Below are 20,214 nucleotides of genomic sequence, written 5' to 3' on the forward strand. Positions count from 1 at the left end.
AACAATCTCGGCCTAATGAACAGATATGAACAGAGCCTTTTAGTTTTCTTAGAGATATTAAATTGACACCTAGAATTAGTACTAGCCCTCGCTAGGCTTTTAAAAAAAATCACTTTTACAATTAAGAGAAATAAAAATCATTATACCAAAGTGAACACTGTCACACTTCTCAAGTTGAAGTACTGCCTTATAATTCAAATTAGCATTATTGTTTAATCTGGTAGAAAAACACCTTTAAAAATGCTAATAAACAACCAAGAAAATAAACACTTCTTTTCTTCCAAGTTTTGCTGAATCATTTAAATATGTGTCTGGCCCAAAGTAGGTTTTCAGATTATTTTGGCTATTCTTGGAAATTATGTATACCATCAAGTAATACATCTCCTTTTTTGACATGTTCGGTATTCCCCAATCTCACCTAACTTGGAAATGCTTCAACAGCAATGCTATTATTGGGATTTATCAGTGTTCTTCTGAGACATTAAAAAAGTCCATAAATAAATCCCATTTTAAAATACACAGTGGGGGTCCCTGAGGCAGCCACTCCCGTGGGCACATGCCCATGAGCTGCTCCTGCCCCACACTCCCTCCCTCTGCCTTTCACTTCCCAGGTGCCAAGATCTTGGAAGGCCACAGACCACGACCAGTTGTTGTGAAGTCTCTTTTCTTATCATTGCTTTGAAGCTCAGCAAAGAAGGGAAAGCGACTGAGAACAGTCTGTAAAGTTCTCGAGGCTGGGAACTCCAAGATCAAGATGCTGGCAGATTAATTGTCTGTGTCAAGCAATATCTACATATTACCTGCACTCTGCCTGTCCCCTGCCTGAACCTGGGATTCTTCCAATGAGTGAGTGGTCCTGGGTCCCACATTGGCGTTGCTCATTTGGTTGATGAAGACATAATGACAGAGTTGTTGTTGGTATCCCAGGACTGCCTGCTTGTCGAGACCCTCTGTAAAAGCTCCATACACCCTGCTGTTGAATGCTATGAGGAGGTAACAGTATTCAGAGAGGATATTACCTATTGCTGTTTTCAATGAGGCAAGATATAGAGATATCTGAGATCAAAAAAATAAGAGAGATTGGATTGGTGGACACTGAGCCCTCCTCAGGTGACCACGGTTTAATAAGGATTGTCCAAACAAATGTAAGGAGTGAGTGAACCATTCTGTGAAAGAACCAGAGACTATCGCTGAGAAGCCCGAAGCCCTGTGTGTGCTATGTGGATGACAGGCTCTTGGTGCTCCAGCCAGGCATCAGGGCTGTGCCTCTGAGGTGGGAGAGGCAAGCTCAGGACACTGGTCCACAAGAGACCTCCCAGATCCATGTAATATCAAATGGCGAAAATCTCCCAGAGATCTCCATCTCAACACCAACACCCAGGTCCACTCAATGATCAGCAAGCTACAGTGATGGACATCCTATGCCAAACAACTAGAAAGACAGGGACACAACCCCACCCATTAGCAGACAGGATGCCTAAAATCATAATAAGGCCACAGACACCCCCAAAACACACCACGAGACATGGACCTGCCCAACAGAAAGACAAGATCCAGTCTCAACCACCAGAACACAGGCACTAGTCCCCTCCACCAGGAAGCCTACACAACCCACTGAACCAACCTTAGCCACGGGTGACAGACACCAAAAACAACAGGAACTACGAACCTGCAGCCTGTGAAAAGGAGACCCTAAAAAAATGAAGTTAAGAAAAATGAGAAGACAGAGAAACATAGAGCAGATGAAGGAGCAAGGTAAAAACCCACCACACCTCACAAATGAAGAGGAAATAGGCAATCTACATGAAAAATAATTCAGAATAATGATAGTAAAGATGATCTAAAATCTTGGAAATAGAATGAAGAAAGTACAAGAAACGTTTAACAAGGTCCTAGAAGAACTGAAGAGCAAACAAACAGTGATGAACAACACAATAAATGAAATTAAAAATTCTCCAGAAGGGATCAATAGCAGAATAACTGAGGCAGAAGAACGGCTAAGTGACCTGGAAGATAAAACAGTGGAAATAACTACTGCAGAGCAGAATAAAGAAAAAAGAATGAAAAGAATTCAGGACAGTCTCTGTCCCAGAGACCTCTGGGACAACATTACACACATGAACATTCGAATTATAGCGATCCCAGAAGAAGAAGAGATAAAGCAAGGGATGGAGAAAATATTTGAAGAGATTATAGTTGAAAACTTCCCTAATATGGGAAAGGAAATAGTTAATCAAGTCTAGGATCAGAGAGAGTCCATACAGGATAAATCCAAGGAGAAACATGCCAAGACACATATTAATCAAAGTATCAAAAATTAAATACAAAGAAAACATATTAAAAGCAGCAAGGGAAAAACAACAAATAACATACAAGGGAATCCCCATAAGGTTAACAGCTGATCTTTCAGCAGAAACTCTGCAAGCCAGAAGGGAGTGGCAGGACATATTTAAAGTGATGAAGGGGAAAAAAGTACAACCAAGATTACTCTACCCAGCAAGGATCTCATTCAGATTTGACAGAGAAATTAAAACCTTTACAGACAAGCAAAAGGTAAGACAATTCAGCACCACCAAACCAGCTTTACAACAAAGGCTAAAGCAACTTCTCTAGGCAGGAAACACAAGAGAAGGAAAAGACCTACAATAACAAGCCCAAAACAATTAAGAAAATGATAACAGGAACACACATATTGATAATTACCTTAAAAGTAAATGGATTAAAGGTTCCATACAAAAGACATAGACTGGCTAAATGGATACAAAAACAAGACCTGTATATATGCTGTCTATAAGAGACCCACTTCAGACCTATGGACACATACAGACGGAAAGTGAGGGGATGGAAAAAGATATTCCATGCAACTGGAAATCAAAAGAAAGCTGGGGTAGCAATTCTCATATCAGACAAAATAGACATTAAAACAAAGAGTATTACAAGAGACAAAGAAGGACACTACATAATGATCAAGGGACCAATCCAAGAAGAAGATATAACAATTGTAAATATTTATGCACCCAAATTAGGAACACCTCAATACATAAGGCAAATACTAAGAGACATAAAAGGGGAAATCGACAGTAACACAATCATAGTAGGGGACTTTTAACGCCCCATTTTCACCAATGGACAGATCATCCAAAATGAAAATAAGTAAGGAAACACAAGCTTTAAATGATACATTAAACAAGATGGACTTAACTGATATTTATAGGACATTCCATCCAAAAACACCAGAATACACTTTCTTCTCAAGTGCTCAGGGAACATTCTCCAGGATAGATCATATCCTGGATCACAAATCAAGCCTTGGTAAATTTAAGAAAATTGAAATTACATCAAGTATCTTTTCCAACCACAAAGCTATGAGACAAGGTATAAATTACAGGAAAAACACTGTAAAAAATACAAACACATGGAGGAAAAACAGTATGCACCTAATAACCAAGAGATCACTTGAAGAAACGAAGGACGAAATCAAAATATACCTAGAAACAAATGACAATGAAAACACGACGATCAAAAGCCTATGGGATGCAGCCAAAGCAGTTCTAAGAGGGAAGCTTATAGCTATACAATCCTACCACAAGAAACAAGGAAAATCCCAAATAAACAACCTAACCTTACACATAAAGCAATTACAGAAAGAAAAACAAAACAAAAAAACCCACCAATGTTAGCAGAAGGAAAGAAATCATAAAGATAGGATTAGAAATAAAAGAAAAAGAAATGAAGGAAACAATAGCAAAGATCAATAAAACGAAAAGCTGGTTCTTTGAGAAGATAAACAAAATTGATAACGCATTAGCCAGACTCATCAAGAAAAAATGGGAGCAGACTCAAGTAAATAGAATTAGAAATGAAAAAAGAGAAGTAACAACTGACAGGGCAGAAATACAAAGGATCATGATAGATTACTACAAGCAAATATATACCAATAAAATGGACAACCTGGAAGAAATGGACAAATTCTTATAAATGCACAACCTGCCAGGACTGAACCAGGAAGAAATAGAAAATATGAACAGACCAATCACAAGCACTGAAATTGAAACTGTGATTAAAGTCTTTCAACAAACAAAAGTCCAGGACCAGATGGCTTCACAGGCAAATTTTTCAAACATTTAGAGAAGAGCTAACACCTATCTTTCTCAAATTCTTCCAAAATATAGCAGAGGGAGTAACACTCCCAAACTCATTCTACAAGGCCACCATCACCCTGACACCAAACCCAGACAAAGATGTCACAAAGAAAGAAAACTATAAGCCAATATCACTGATGAACATAGATGCAAATATCCTCAACAAAATACTAGCAAACAGAAACCAACAGCATATTAATAGGATTATACACCATGATCAAGTGGGGTTTGTCCCAGGAATGCAAGGATTCTTCAATATACACAAATCAATCAATGTGATACACCATATTAACAAATTGAAGGAGAAAAACCATATGATTATCTCAATAGATGAAGAAAAATCTTTTGACAAAATTCAACACCCACTTATGATAAAAACCCTCCAGAAAGTAGGCATAGAGGGAACTTACCTCAACAAAAGAAAGGCCATATTTGACAAACCCACAGCCAACATCGTTTTCAATGGTGAAAAACTGAAACCATTTCCACTAAGATCAGGAACAAGACAAGATTGCCAACTCTCACCACTATTATTCAACATAGTTTTGGAAGTTTTAGCCACAACAGAGAAGAAAAAGAAATAAAAGAAATCCAAATCGGAAAAGAAGAAGTAAAGCTGTCACTGTTTGCGGAAGACATGATACTATACATAGAGAATCCTAAAGATGCTACCAGAAAACTACGAGAACTAATCAATGAATTTGGTAAACTAGCAGGATACAAAATTATTGCACAGAAATCTCTTGCATTCCTATACACTAATGATGAAAAATCCGAAAGTGAAATTAAGAAAACACTCCCATTTACATTGCAACAAAAAGAATAACATATCTAGAAATAAACCTACCTAAGGAGACAAAAGACCTGTATGCAGAAAATCGTAAGACACTGATGAAAGAAATTAAAGATGATACAAATAGATGGAGAGATATACCATGTTCTTGGATTAGAAGAATAAACATTTTGAAAATGAGTATAATAACCAAAGCAATCTACAGATTCAATGCAATCCCTATCAAACAACCACTGGCATTTTTCACCTAACTAGAACAAAAAAATTCACAACTTGTAAGGAAACACAAAACACCCCAAATAGCCAAAGCAATCCTGAGAAAGAAAAACAGAGCTGGAGGAATCAGGCTCCCTGACTTCACACTATACTACAAAGCTACAGCAATCAAGACAGTATGGTACTGGCACAAAAACAGAAATACAGATCAATGGAACAGGATAGAAAGCCCAGAGATAAACCCACACACATATGGTCCCCTTATCTTTGATAAAGAAGGCAAGAATACACAATGCAGAAAAGACAGCCCCTTCAATAAGTGGTGCTGGGAAAACTGGACAGCTACATGTAAAAGAATGAAATTATAACACTCCCTAACACCATACACAAAAATAAACTCAAAATGGATTAAAGACCTAAACGTAAGGCCAGATACTATCAAACTCTTAGAGCAGAATATAGGCAGAACACTCTATGACATAAATCACAGCAAGATCCTTTTAGACCCACCTCCTAGAGAAGTGGAAATAAAAACAAAAATAAACAAATGGGACCTAATGAAACTTAAAAGCTTTTGCACAGCAAAGGAAACCATAAACAAGATGAAAAGACAACCCTCAGAATGGGAGAAAATAATTTCAAATGAAGCAACTGACAAAGGGTTAATCTCCAAAATTTACAAGCAGCTCATGCATCTCAATATTAAAAAAAACCAACAACCCAATCCAAAAATGGGCAGAAGACCTCAATAGACATTTCTCCAAAGAAGATATACAGATTGCCAACAAACACATGAAAGAATGCTCAACTTCATTAATCATTAGAGAAATGCATATCAAAACTACAATGAGATATCATCTCACACAGGTCAGAATGGCCATCATCAAAAAATCTACAAACAATAAATGCTGGAGATGGTGTGGAGAAAAAAAGGGAACCCTCTTGCACTGTTGGTGGGAATGTAAATTGATACAGCCACTATGGAGAACAGTATCGAGTTTTCTTAAAAATCAAAAAGTAGAACTACCATAGGACCCAGCAATCCCACCACTGGGCATATACTCTGTGAAAACTGTAATTCAAAAAGAGTCATGTACTACAATATTCACTGCAGGTCTATTTACAATAGCCAGGATATGGAAGCAATCTTAGTGTCCATCAACAGATGAATGGATAAAGAAGATGTGGCATATATATACAATGGAATAGTACTCAGCCATAAAAAGAAATGAAATTGAGTTATTTGTAGTGAGGTGAATGGACCTAGAGTCTGTCAACAGAGTGAAGTCAGAAAGAGAAAAACAAATATCGTATGCTAACACATATATATGGAATCTAAAAAACAAACCAAAAAATGGTCATAAAGGACCTAGGGGCAAGACGGGAATAAAGACACAGACCTACTAGAGAATGGACTTGAGGATAAGGGGAAGGGGAAGGGTAAGCTGGGACAAAGTGCGAGAGTGGCATGGACATATATACACTACCAAACGTAAAATAGATAGCTAGTGTGAAGCAGCCACATAGCACAGGGAGATCAGCTCAGTGCTTTGTGACTACCTAGAGGGGTGGGATATGGAGGGTGGGAGGGAAGAGTGATGCAAGAGGGAAGAGATATGGGGATATATATATATGTATAACTGATTCACTTTGTTATAAAGCAGAAACTACTACACCATTGTAAAGCAATTATACTCCAATAAAGATGTTAAAAAATAAAATAGAATATACAATAAAAAATAATTTGGAAACTCGACCTACATTTCAAAGGCTATTTAAAATTTCCAGTTGAATTACAAACTCTAGGAAGAGCTCAGCATGCCAGGTCCTTAAAAATCACGGTATGTCAAGGTGGAAGTTTATGTTAATCTAATTCTTAACTGAAGGCTGCATCATTTATAGAAACTATAATCACAAAGCTGTCCAATAACAATTCATCAGTCACTAAAGCATTCCCATTTTTGAGCATTCCAGCTTCAGTTTTTAAGAATAATTTTAAGCCAATTGAGTAGGAAAAGGCATTCTCCCTTTATTCCTACTTTTGTCTTTAAGGAGACTTCAGAGCATTGCTCTTTCACAGTCCTACCCTGAAATATGACCACTGCCATATTTATAACTAGTAGCTCTTACTTAAATAGTAATGAGAAAAGTATGTATTTCTGAATTTTGCAATATATGGAAAAGAGGGAAGATGAACATTAAAATAACCTTGCATTCTACCAGTGATATCTACTCAACATTTTAATGCACTTAAAAATATTTCTTTCCAATCTTCATATATATATATATACACACACACACACACACATATATATGTATATTCATGGAAATTGTATTATACTGCACATTCTTATTTGTATCTTCCATGGAACGATGTGATCATTTTCCATGTCATTTAATTTTACTTTAATGGTTGCAGACACAGGTGTGTGTGTGTGACACGTTTATATCAACATTCTCATATTATTGAACATTTAATTAGTTTACATTTTATGATTATAAATTATCTCAATACCTACATGTTTTTCTTAACATCTTTATTGGAGTATAATTGCTTTACAATGGTGTGTTAGTTTCTGCTTTATAACAAAGTGAATCAGCTATACATATACATATATCCCCATATCTCCTCCCTCTTGGTTCTCCCTCCCACCCTCCCTATCCCACCCCTCTAGGTGGTCACAAAGCACCGAGCTGATCTCCCTGTGCTATGTGGCTGCTTCCCACTAGCTATCTGTTTTACATTCTACATGGATATTTTTTTCAATCAATCTCCTTTACTCTAGACTTCTCTCATGCGTGCTCTCACGCTTTCTTTCTCTTCCATTTTAGTACCTAGAACATCACTAGTTATGTAGTAAAAAAAAAATAATGTATGATATATTGGCTAAATATGTATTTAGCCTTAATTCATTCAAGTACATTCTCTCATATGTTGTTATTTTAATAGATTTCAGGTATCTTCAACCTAAATTAGTCAAGCTACCAATCTAGTTTATGCTTTCTGTCCAAAAGTACCACCTTATTTCAGTAAGCCCTAACAATGCTCTGTCTCAGCCCTGTGGATGGAAACCAGTCAACCAAAGATCAGTAGTGATAAGATTACATTGCCCAGTTTACAGTTCCTCTCTATTCCTCTGCAGCAAATTGGGCCCTCTCAAGACACTGCTCCTCCCATCACTCCAAAGTGATGAAGTGGCCTTCCTGACAAATGCTCTGTGATAGTTTTCATCAAGGAAGTGGAATACAGTAGGGCAATCTAATCAAGTCCCTTTAAAAGAATAGGAGAAGATAAACCTAGAAAAAGGGAGAAATAACAAACCACAGATGGTCCACAAAAGGAGAGGGAGGAAGAAGAGGAGCATGGCCAGTGTTGACAATGCAGCAAAATCACAGGCTTCTGCCCAATTTTTTTCCTATGTCTCATAAGTAGATAACCTTAAAATGCTCTCAGTCTTATTCCAAGGACACTTACTTTCAGCCACTTTCCTCCCTGTCTTCATTCCCCAAGGCTCTTTCCTCCTTGTTTCTTGAAGAAAATATTCAGAGAAAGGTGATTAAGTTTAATTATCCACTCTCTAGATGTTTCTGACCGAACATACTGGTCCCAAGTATCTTTGTTAAAACCTCTTCCCATCCAGTGAACAGAACAACAATTTCTTCACATTACTTTAATCACTTTTTTAATGGTCTCCTACACCAACATTCACAAACGGGGCCTCAGAACCCTCAGGTCAAAAGAACCCCTGATTTTGCACTATCTACAAAATACCCCTTTCTGTCCATGTCTAAACACCCCTAGCTACTTAAACACTATATTTTAATATTTTAATCACTCTTCCTCTAAATTTGTTCTTCCTCCTTATTCCATTTTTTTTAATGTAATGATATTTCCATATACCCAACTTGCAAATATTTAGACACAGAGAAGACAAGTGAGAGGACATGATAATAAAAATGGAAGAATTGGCATTCCTGATAGAGAAGTTAGCACTTGCATGTCAGTGAGAGGGGGCTGTTGAAGGTGAATATCCCTCTTTGGGCTTCTTTCTCAACCTTGTCAGACTAAACTACATGCAATGGTTTCTGCAGTAGATTGTATTCTCCAAGGATGCAACAAGATACTGCATCCCACATACTTTCAACATGTTGAAAATTATCCCAGGTAATAGTACCACCCAGTTCCCCTCCCCTTGATCTGAACTTTTGCATCTGTCTTAAGAGGGGAAGTGACATTTTATCACTTGCGAGAATAAGGCATTGAAATGTCATATACTTCTGCCTTGCTCTCTTTGAATTTCTTCTAGGAAAACCATGCCGTCACATTGTGAGGAAATTCAAATGAGACCAGAGAGAACACATGCAGATCAAAGTGCAGGTGTTCTGACCCATGACCAATCTGATGTCTCAGCTAACAAACAGCACCTAGCCAGACGTGTGAAGGAATATACCTCCAGGTTCTAGTCCCAGATGTTGAGTCACCTCAAACCTTTAAGTCTGCCCAGCCAAGGTCCCAGAGACGGTGGAGAAGAGAAAGTTGTCCCATTAAACCCAATCCTATTTCTTACCTCAGAAACACTATTACTAAGCATAAAAAAAAAAATGATGGTTTCAGAATACTAAGTGTTGGAGTGATTTATTATGGAGCAATAAATAACTGATAGCATTTTCCTCTCTCCCTCTTTCTTCCTCTCTCTCCTCTCCCTCTCTCCCCTTCAAGTTGTTGTGTTTTCTTTACACCTGTCATCATATTATAAAGAACAGGATCTGGGATGATGACAATAAAGATGACAGCAGGAATAACATCTGCCTTTTATTAAATGCTTCTTGAGTTTCAGTCACTTTGATAACTGCTTTTCATGCATAGTTGACTCTTAAAGGGCACAAGGGGTTAGGGATGTCAACTCCCCATGCAGTGGAAAATCCAGGTATAACTTTACAGTCAACCCGTCTCTATCAGTGGTTCTGCAGCAGCAGATTCAATAAACTTCCCAGGGTATAGTATTGCAGCAGTACTTTTTGAAAAAATTCCATGTGTAAGTGAACCTGCAAAGTTCAAACCCTTATTGTTCAAGGGTCAACTGTACTATCTCGTTTAATCTTTACAACAAATCTTTGAGGTATGTCTTATAATCCCTATTTCATACTTTAGGAAACTGAAGCTTAAAGATGTTATAGCACTTTCCAAGTTTGTTAATCTAAACCAGACAGGTTTTTTTCACCACAGAATTTTAATTCTGGAAGCAGAAGTATATAATAAATAAAAACAACAATGAACAAAATGATTTCTGATTATGGCAAGTGCTAGGAGGAAACCATAGGGCGAAGTGATAGAAAGTAACAAAGGCCGAAGGAAGTGTGGGACTTAACTGACAGAGGTTGGTCATGGAAAGCAGTTCTGAGAATGTGAAACTGTAGTTTGCTCTTTCCAACTCTGGGATAATTTAGAACTTCCACCCAGTTTCAGTTATAATCCTAAAAGCTCCAGCCTTCCTCACGTCTACAAGGGTTCCTCTATTTTTTCTTTTCTCAGAGTTTGAGAATGTTCAGCTCAACATGTCTCCTACTTGCAGTGAGGATTCCTGGAATTTTCTCAGCTCCATGTTTTCAGGCTCAAGGTATCATGGGAATAGAAACTAAGTGTTAAAACTAGATAACTATTTGGAAGCCTCTGGGAGTAATTCTACGAGGGCAATGGGGACAGTGTCCATGGAGGATTGGAGACTAGTCTCTGGTCTCCCAAGCTACTAAGGATCACTTAAACTCTGCTCACTTAAACTCACTTTCTTTTCTCATACCTACTTCCTATGCAGTTCTCTCCCTCAAAAGCCACAGTCACCAGTTTCCTGGTTCACCTTGAACATGCAGACTGTCACTGAATATATTAACAGAAACACTAACTGAACAAAGAAAGGATGCCACTGATTAGGCCTAGTGACTTTGTAATTTTTTTTTTTTTAACCAGTGCCACAGGTACTACCCATTGGGTTAATACTTGTATATATGGGGAATTCTGAGGATCAACACCAGCCCTTCTCCAACCCCCTATCTCTCACTTAGAGTCCCTGGTTGTTACTCACATCTTTAATTCATAAGTTATGTAATGAAGGACAGATTCACATTTTTCATTCTCAATATTTTGATTCCAAAGCTAGTTACCCACTTTAAACGTATCACCTCAGCTTTATACCTCTTGTTGCTCACACAATAAGAACATTACATTCAGTTAGTAATGGAACCAAATTACCTGAATGGAAAAATGGTGATGTTAAAAGCAGGTCTGGGATGGGAACCATGAGGGTCTCCCACCAACACGCATAGATTTCTGTCACTAAGCTCATCAAGTATCCCAAATGTGACCCCAGACACCTTCCTCATCCTGCCCTCCCTCTACTCATGGGCTGATTTTCATGACTGAGCACTGATAGAGACCCCATATGACATAGGTTCCCTTGAACGTGGATCTTTGTAAATGAAACCGCCACACTAACATCATTAATAAATGATAAACAGAAAAAAAAAGTAAGAGGGAGGGAGGGAGAGATGACCAAGCAGAATTAATTCCCTGGAGTCATTAGGATGAATCCCCACTAGTATAACTCCAATAACAGCCCTCTAGAACCCTTGGTTCCTAAATGTTCTTTCTGCCACAGTGTCTTCAGAGAAACACTCGAGAAGCAATCTAAGCTCTGTTGCTACTATTCTTCCTTTAAATTTGCATAAGATTTTTATCTGGCTGATGATTTCAATGTCTCCTTAGTGTCTTACTATTACTTATTGCATTTGCTCCCAGAAAACATGCAAAGATCCCACAAGATAGTATTTTTACTATTTCATAACCCACATGAGACTTTAGGCTTAACTTTCCATAAAGCCATTTGTTATACTGGGACATCTATTGTCAGCTAAGAAACAGGTCCATCTTGAAGAAATTCTTTAACTTTTACCAGGGCCTCTTATTTTCTTTCTACTAAAGCATTAGAGTTAAAACAATAAAAAATAATAACTATCTTTTATGCAACTACTGCATCTCTCCTCAGACTGCACATAGAGCAACAGGCTGAGCTGCTTCCATGGCCCTCTTCTCACACACTGGACTGGTCTGGGAATTCCAAGTGCCCAGATGAGTGAGATGTCATTAAATGAGTCATACGTGTTGTTATATTAGCAGTCATATACAAGTTTCCATCTGTTTCTATTCACCATAGGATAGAAGATCTGGGACTTGGATCTAGACAATTGTCCATTCCAGACCTTCTCTGTAACATCAGCTTTCCCCTAGAGCAGAAGTGGCAAGCTATGGTCTGTAGGCCAAATCCAGCCATCACCCTGTTTTACCAATAAAATCTGAATGGAACACGGACACTCCCATTCACATACATACTGTCTGTGGCTGCTTTCTCAATAAAAGGAGAGAGTTGAAAAGCTGTGACAATGACCGTATGGTCTGCAAACCTAAAATATTATACTTACTCTGGCTCTTTAAAGAAAAAGTCTATTGATCCCTCGCCTAGAGGCTTTCTGAAGAATTTTAAATCCTTTTCCTCATCATACTGATTTCCAAACAACCTGGTACTTCTCATTACCCAGGCTAATAAAGCTTTCTCTGCTCAGCAGATTTCTCCAGAGACCCAGCCAACTCGTGCTTTTTGACCTCTGGAATCTAACCAGTTTGCCATCAATGGGACTACTCATGTTCTAAGTCAGTCTTATTAAAGGAATTTCAAATAATAACCTCAATCAGTCTACTCTGTATTCCTCAAATCCCTTAGATCTCTCGTTTCCTCATATTCCGTAAGTATTGCTTAGAAATACTAAGATTTAATGTCTTCATTCAGATTTCTCTGGCACCTTTTGAATATTATGTTTTTCAAAACAGGTGTATTGAGATATAATTCTCATGCCAAGAAATTCACCCATTTAAAGCTAACAACTCAATGATGTTTAGAACACTCCCACATTTCTGCAACCACAATTGCAATCTAACTTTACAACATTCTCATCATCCCAAAAGGAAACTCTATACCTGCTAGCAGTTGTTCCCAACACCTCACACCACCTTAAACCCTAGGCAAACACTAACCTATTTTCTGTCTCTCTAGATTGCCTATTCTGGACCTTCTATATAAATGTAATCACACAGTTGAAGTCTTTTGTGACTATATTTGCTCACTTAGCATAATATTTTCAGAATTCATCCATGTTGTTGCATGTACCTGTACTTCTTTCCCTTTTATGTATGGCTGAGTAAAGTTCCATTGCAGGGATTTCTACATTTTAAAATTCATTCCTCAGTTGGTGGGCATTTAGGTTGTTTCTCCTTATGAATAATGAGGCTATGAACATGCCATACAAACTTTTATGTGAATGTGCATTTTCAGTTCTCTTGGGACTATACCCAGAAGGAGAATCGCTAGGCCATATGGTAACATTATATTTAACATTTTGATGAACTGCCAAACTGTTTTCCAAAGCCACTACACCATTTTACATTCCCACCAACTATATAGAAAGGTTCCAATTTCTTTACATCCTCACCAACATTTATAGTCTTTTCCACTGTGGCCATCTTTGTGAGTGTAAAGTGGTATCTCATTGTGGTTTTGAGTTTCATATCTAATGATTAATGGTGTTGAGTTATTTTCTGTGCTTATTTCTTCTTTGGAGAGATATCTATTGAAATAATTTGCCTATTTTTAGTTTGGTTATTTTGTCATAACCAAGATACAAGAGTTATTTTTGTTACAGATATAAATCTAATACTGGATACATGACTAATATTTTCTCTCACTCAGTGAGTTGTCTTTCAACTATCTTGATAGTATCATCCTCTGAAGGTACAAAAGTTTTAAATTCTGATAAGGTCAATTTATCTATTTTTCTTTGGTTGCTTGTGCTTTAGGTATCATGCCTAGCCCAAGGTGGTGAAGATTCACTTCTACATTTTCTTCTAGGAATTTAATAATTTAGACTCAATTTTAGGTATTTGATCTATTTTGAGGTAATTTTTGTGTACGGTGTGAGTTAAAGTTCCAACTTCATTCTTTTGCACTGGATATCTGTTTGTGCCAGAACCATTTGTGGAAAAGATTCCTCTCCAATCAAATTATCCTGGTACCCTTGTTCATCATAAATTGGCCTGAAATGTAAAGGTTTATTTCTGGACACTAAATAGTATTTCATTGACCCATAGTATGTCTGAGGTGTGAGTCCTCCAACTTTTTTCTTTTTCAAGATTGTTTTGGCTATTCTGAATTCCTTGCATTTCCATATGAATTTTTCAATCAGCTTGTCAATTTCTGTAAAAGAACCAGCTTGGATTTGATAGCTGAACATTGTTTTACATGTTCTCTGTGAAACTTGAGATAACCTGCTGACATCATAAATATCTTAGATTGGATAACTGATGGGGATCAACTATGGTAAGGAGAAAATATTGTTTGGGGAAAGAAGTTCGGGAATGGAAACGCAGAGACCTCTGAGCACCACAGAAAGATTATTGCCACCTAGACTGCAAGAGTGTAACTCTGGCATCACTCCATTATTCCAGGAAAATCTTATTTCAACCTAATCAGTTTCTCATGAGGAGTTCCTCTTCTCTCTCCCTAGCATCTCACATTGTTATTTCACTGCATTGAAGTACAAATAATAGCATTAGCTACCATGTATAGTGCCGCTTATTCAGAACACATTGTTTATACAACGTATTTAATGCTTACAACCAACTTAATTGGTAAGTAATATTAGTTTTATTGTACAGATGAACATATAAAGGCAGTGGAGAGCTTTATATATTTAGGTAGACAGTGTTAGAGGTGGGATATGGACTAAACCCATGTAACTCTTAAACTTTTAATCTATATTTAAAATTCCCTCCCGCAAAGTACTCAATTAATAAATGTCCTTGGAATCAATTAATTATTCAAAACTAAATCAAATTTCAGCAGTGCCAACAATTTGTGCTACCTTTCTAAGCTCTCTGAGTCACCATGAAACAAGTCATAAATCCTCAACTTTCATGAAGTTGCCCACCTATTATTTTAGAAGAGCACCTAGAGCTTTACTATAGTAAAGTTATATGATGGCTTGGTTGTGCTTCAAAATAATCCACGGGGAGTGAAATGGGGAAAGGATGTTGATGAAAGAAAAAGCACGTTGAAGATAGTGACTAATATATCAAGCTCATTTTCCTATTTTACCTACTTTTGAAAATCATGATAATGTCCAAAATAAAAGTTTATTTTTTAAGCAGCAGTTGTGAGAGTTTTTATCCCAAATGCATTTGGTTAATAATGTCTCTTTTTCAGAATTAGTAACCTCAGGAAAAATAAAATAAAAAGAGATAAAATAATACATGAGGCAAGGTAAATACATAAAGAACAACAATAGCAACAAAATTATTTCTTTGAGCACTATTTAAAACTGATGGTTCTAGCATTCCATGTCATTTTAAAGGCTCTAGTTTTCTCTCTTTTCCTTGTGTCCAGGTCGTAGCTACCAATGGGCTACATGGCCAGCACAAAATTTCCTCAATCATGTCCTAGATCCTGAATTATTTGCCTCTGCTGTTCTCCCAAGCTACTCATCAATTTATATAATCACTTTATTGGTCAGATAGAACTTGTGGGGCTCAAGCTTCAGTTTTTTCCCAACACTTCCTGCACCCATGCTCTGTCAAAACTCCCCTTTACTTTCTCTTAACTACTGAAGTGGCCTTGACAGTATTTCTTGTAGACCTTCAACTACAGGGAACATAATAGATCCAGAACCCCAGGTGCTGTGCTCTATAAATAGATACTATTACCTATCTATTATCTGATAATAATAGATCTATTATCCAACAGATAATAATAGATCTATTATCCAATAGATACTAATAGATCTATTATCCTAGTTCATGTGCTTTTCTTGGGATGCTACTCTGCAGGGATATAAAGCAAGTCTATTTCTGGAAGACATGGAATTCCTCTAATAGGCAACTTTGGCTGACATGTTCCCAAGCACCTTGCTAAATCTTCCCTAGACCACACAGCTGATTATGACATTTCCAGCCACCCACTCTTCCTTCCCTTTCCCCTTCACTCACCGTCAGCGCTGCATTGTCATCTGATGCCTGGCTCTCCCAGGTTCCTCAGGCTTCCTTCCCATTTTCTCTCACAGTTGCTTCCTTACCATAATAAAAATCCTTGCTTGTTTAATCACCTTGGCACATGTTTCTTGGAGGACTGTTAGTAACACTACATTGTGGACAGATTCCCTAACTTCCAGTCACTTTTAAGTACAAGCTCTATGGCTTTGTTTAACCCTTCAGTCTTATATGGTATTTAATGTTTATCTCTTCCCTTCCCCCAGACATCTGCCAAAGAAGCTTGAATAGTGAGGCATTGTATCTCTGTTCTCAGGCTGCTTTGAGAGCCCCGCCTTTGGCTGTTTTGCCCTTTCTTTCACTAAATATTGACAGTAGCTCAATGTTCTCTTTGCTGCAAATGTGGATTAGGTATATGTGGGTTCCTTGAGAGGTTTTATCAAAGACACCCCCCATAACTGCCCATGCTGATGAGGGCCACCTGATTCCAGTTTAATTTCTTTCCACTCTCTGCCACAGCTTGAGCCTCTGTTTAGTAGAACCAGTCATACAGAAAGCCTCCTTCTTGAGTGTGGTCCCTACAGGGCAGCTGAAGCTCACCTCCTTCCAAGTGTCCAACAGACCCATAAAACCCCACACATCCTTTTGACACCACAAGGGGTAGAAGGCTGACTGCTACATGGCTGTCCTCTCTCCTCTCCAGGCCTGTTCTCCCCCCATCCTTCTTTGCCAATTATCTTATTGTTCTGTTCAAAAAAGGCACAGATATCATTATCAGCAAATCACTGCATAAGAACACTTCCAAAAGGGAAATGAAATGCCAGGATCATCTTCTCTCTCAGACATCCCTCATCTCTACAAATTATTCTCTGTGAACCACATTCCCTTAGATTGTAGATGAGGAACACACACCTCCTCCTCAACAGGAAAGGGTAGCACAAGCTGTATCACTCCCTTCTAGGTGCTTATGTAGAAATTCAACAGAGTTCTTTGAAATATCTACCCTTCCCATAGTGGTTTTATGTAAATGGAATAGAAGAAAGGGGTGGACAGTTGAGTAACAGAACTTATTGGACCATGACTGGCTGAGTCTTAGGAAGATGTCAGACTCCAATTATTCTGGACTTTCTTTAGAATAGGGGGAGTGTTTGAAACTTCTTTGCATCAATTTAAGGTTCCCCAAATCAGTTCCAGGACACAGGGAAGTTGCATGAAACACTCTGTGACACTAATTTGCTCCCCTACAAAGCCCAGGTTCAACCCTCTCTGACACTGCACCTCCTTTTGATACTGCCAACACTTAGGCCTATTATCTCTGGCTTTTAATTCTACCTACGTGCAGTTCATTGGAGTTCTCTTTAATGGTGTGTTTTCTGGACTTGCCACCCCTCTAGTTTAACCTAGTAAATGGATGGAGAAAACTTAGATATTTGCCTACCTGAACATACTTCTTTCACCGTTTTTTTTTTTTAATGAGATTTGAGCGATTATTAGTTCATCATCTTCTGTTCATCTTATTTGCCGTGCATTTCATTAAAATTTGACACCAGAATAGTTTCCAAATTCAGACATCTTTGTCTTATGACACTCATAAGATATTTTAAAACATCAGTTTCAGAACCTGAACTAGTGGTTTTGTATTCTGAGTTATTCTGGGTGCCCCAGTTACTGCTTTAGGATTATTTTCTTTGTGGAGAAAATGTCTTTCAAGTTGTATGATTCTAATATTAAAGTGTGCTTCCTTCCCATTTTCTTAAGTAATATTTCTCAGTATCAACATTTTCTGAAAGATCACTGTGTCTGCTATGTCTGGGATGTTTGTTTCAAGGGCCCAACTCTCACACCACAGATGAAGCAGCAGACCTCGCTACGCCCCGATGCTTATCAAGACCAACTATGTCTCTTATTTCCTTTATACTCCACGTGGTCTCAAATATGTCCTCCATATTTCTGGTCTTCCTCAAATGACTAGTTATTTCCCTTTTGTACTATTATTTAGAACTACTAGGATTCAAGAACCAATAAATCCACTTCCACTCTATCAGACCTGGATTCCAAGGACAGTTGGAAATCTTGAAGAGGAAATGGGGAAACAGACTTTTCGGTACTGTAAAGGAGCATCATTCTTGTCACTCATCAGTCACTGAATATCTGTCATCCTTCCTACTTCATGGAATTTTCTTCCAGTTGAACTTATAAGCACCCCATATAAGTTCAACTTAGATATTAACCCTAGTGGAGTGAAATTTTCACAAAGAGAAAGATAGCAATATTCATAACTCAAAATGAAAAAGATTTTATAGCTATAGATTCAATAGTGATGCTCATGGTTTTATGAACGTTTTAAAATAGAAACGTTAGTCCCGTAGTCCAAAATTATATCTCAATAGAAATCTTAGGATAATTTTCAGTTACCAGATTTGTTCCTTGACTGACAGCTTTCTTTCTTTCTAATGCAATCTTGACAAGTGGTATTTGGAGTCTCGTTCAGGGTAGACTCTAAAATTTCCACTAAGCCACAGCCTACCACTGGAAATTTCCAACTGAGAAAATAATTTTACCACTGATTGTGTTTTTTTTTTACTCATTCTCTAACATGTCCTGCAAGACCATGTTGGCTGTCCCACCTACTTGCCCCTGAGACACAGCTCATTCCAGATCAGCCTTGTTTCTTTCAAGCACATTCCATGTAAAGGACTAGGAGCTGACATTAGAGCTGTAGTATTCCTTAGTCACCAGTAAGTTTATTTCTCTCCCCAGGCATTCTGGATACTTTATTAAATTCTCCTTAACTTATTGCCTTCCATAACTTAATTTTCATCATTAAAAAGAAAATTGCTGGCTGGGGATGACCCAAAAACATAAACTTATTTTTAAAAACAAACAAAAAAGAGTAATTAGAGAAAAAAGAAGAGAGTTGGAGAGGGAGAGAGAGAAAGAAGTAAGAAAAAGATAAAGGACATGTAGAGACACTGACAGTTGCACTGGTGAAAAAAATTGCCAAGCTGGAGCAGTAATTAACCAGCCTGATATAAGAAGAGAAACACTCTCACCTTTGATGCTCAGAGACAGTGGGTGATACCATCACAGTGCCTCCAGCTCAGGAGTCTCATGTTGGTGACTGAACATCTATAACTTGACTTCCTCAGTTGCATCACTTTCTGTCAACAGCCATGTTTCTGTGTGTGTTGGGAGTGAAGGGGGAAAGTATCAGCTCAGTATTCCCAGAATAAGCTACTTACTGTGAGGAAGTTTTGCCCTTTCCATTGTCTTAAAATATAATGACTAGAGTTTCTACTTGCTTAATTGGCTCAACTTCAACACAGTATTTATTGTATTTTTTCTAGCATATTATTTTAGGAACTGTGTAGACTAAATATGGTACAGTGTAATTTTCTTAATATTTTATATCTGACAAGAGAACTCGATCTTCAGTGGAGAGAATCATATTCTTGGAAATAGTTTATGAGTTTCACATTTCAATCACTCATGAGGAACTCCTCCACATCCCCTCAGGATCTCTGTTCTTTTTATGGAATATACTAAAAAATAACCCTAGCTGCATCTATTGAGCCCATACTGAGCGCCAGGTAATCCAAGCAGTCGGTTTACAAACAACATCTCATTCAATCTGCAAAGTAACTTCATATAGGAGAGAATAGTAATTCCATTTTAGAGATTGAAAACTAAAGCCCAGAGGCTTAAAAAGGTTACAAAGGTATAACTGTTTAGAGTTTCCTACGTTTTCCCTAATTATCCATTTATATTTTAATACATAGACTTACTCCTAAAAGCCATTTCCCTAAATTTGTCTTTCCTTTCTTTAGAAACTTCAAAAAGTTCACCTAACCTTAAACATATTTCCCAAGTATACAGCCTACCTCACATCTATTTGGTTACTTTTGTTCTTATTTAGCTAAGAAAGTCTGAAGTATAGTAAAATGCGTGTATATGTTCATCATGCCCAGACCTTGAGG

The 20,214-nt window shown here is 37.7% G+C and overlaps 1 long non-coding RNA gene across 1 annotated transcript in view; it reads right to left on the minus strand.

Moving 5' to 3' along the window:
• The window catches only part of LOC113610626 (uncharacterized), a 141,094-nt gene extending 121,683 nt beyond the window's left edge, over positions 1–19,411 (minus strand). Inside the window, exon 1 of the long non-coding RNA XR_003429152.1 lies at positions 19,291–19,411. This is a non-coding gene — a long non-coding RNA (uncharacterized LOC113610626). The remainder of the gene's footprint in view (positions 1–19,290) is intronic.
• Positions 19,412–20,214: the final 803 nt, after the last annotated feature.

This window comes from Aethalodelphis obliquidens, unplaced genomic scaffold, assembly GCF_003676395.1.
Source record: "Aethalodelphis obliquidens isolate GAN/ISIS:26980383/991018 unplaced genomic scaffold, ASM367639v1 scaffold64, whole genome shotgun sequence".
In the NCBI taxonomy this organism is placed as follows: domain Eukaryota; kingdom Metazoa; phylum Chordata; class Mammalia; order Artiodactyla; family Delphinidae; genus Aethalodelphis; species Aethalodelphis obliquidens.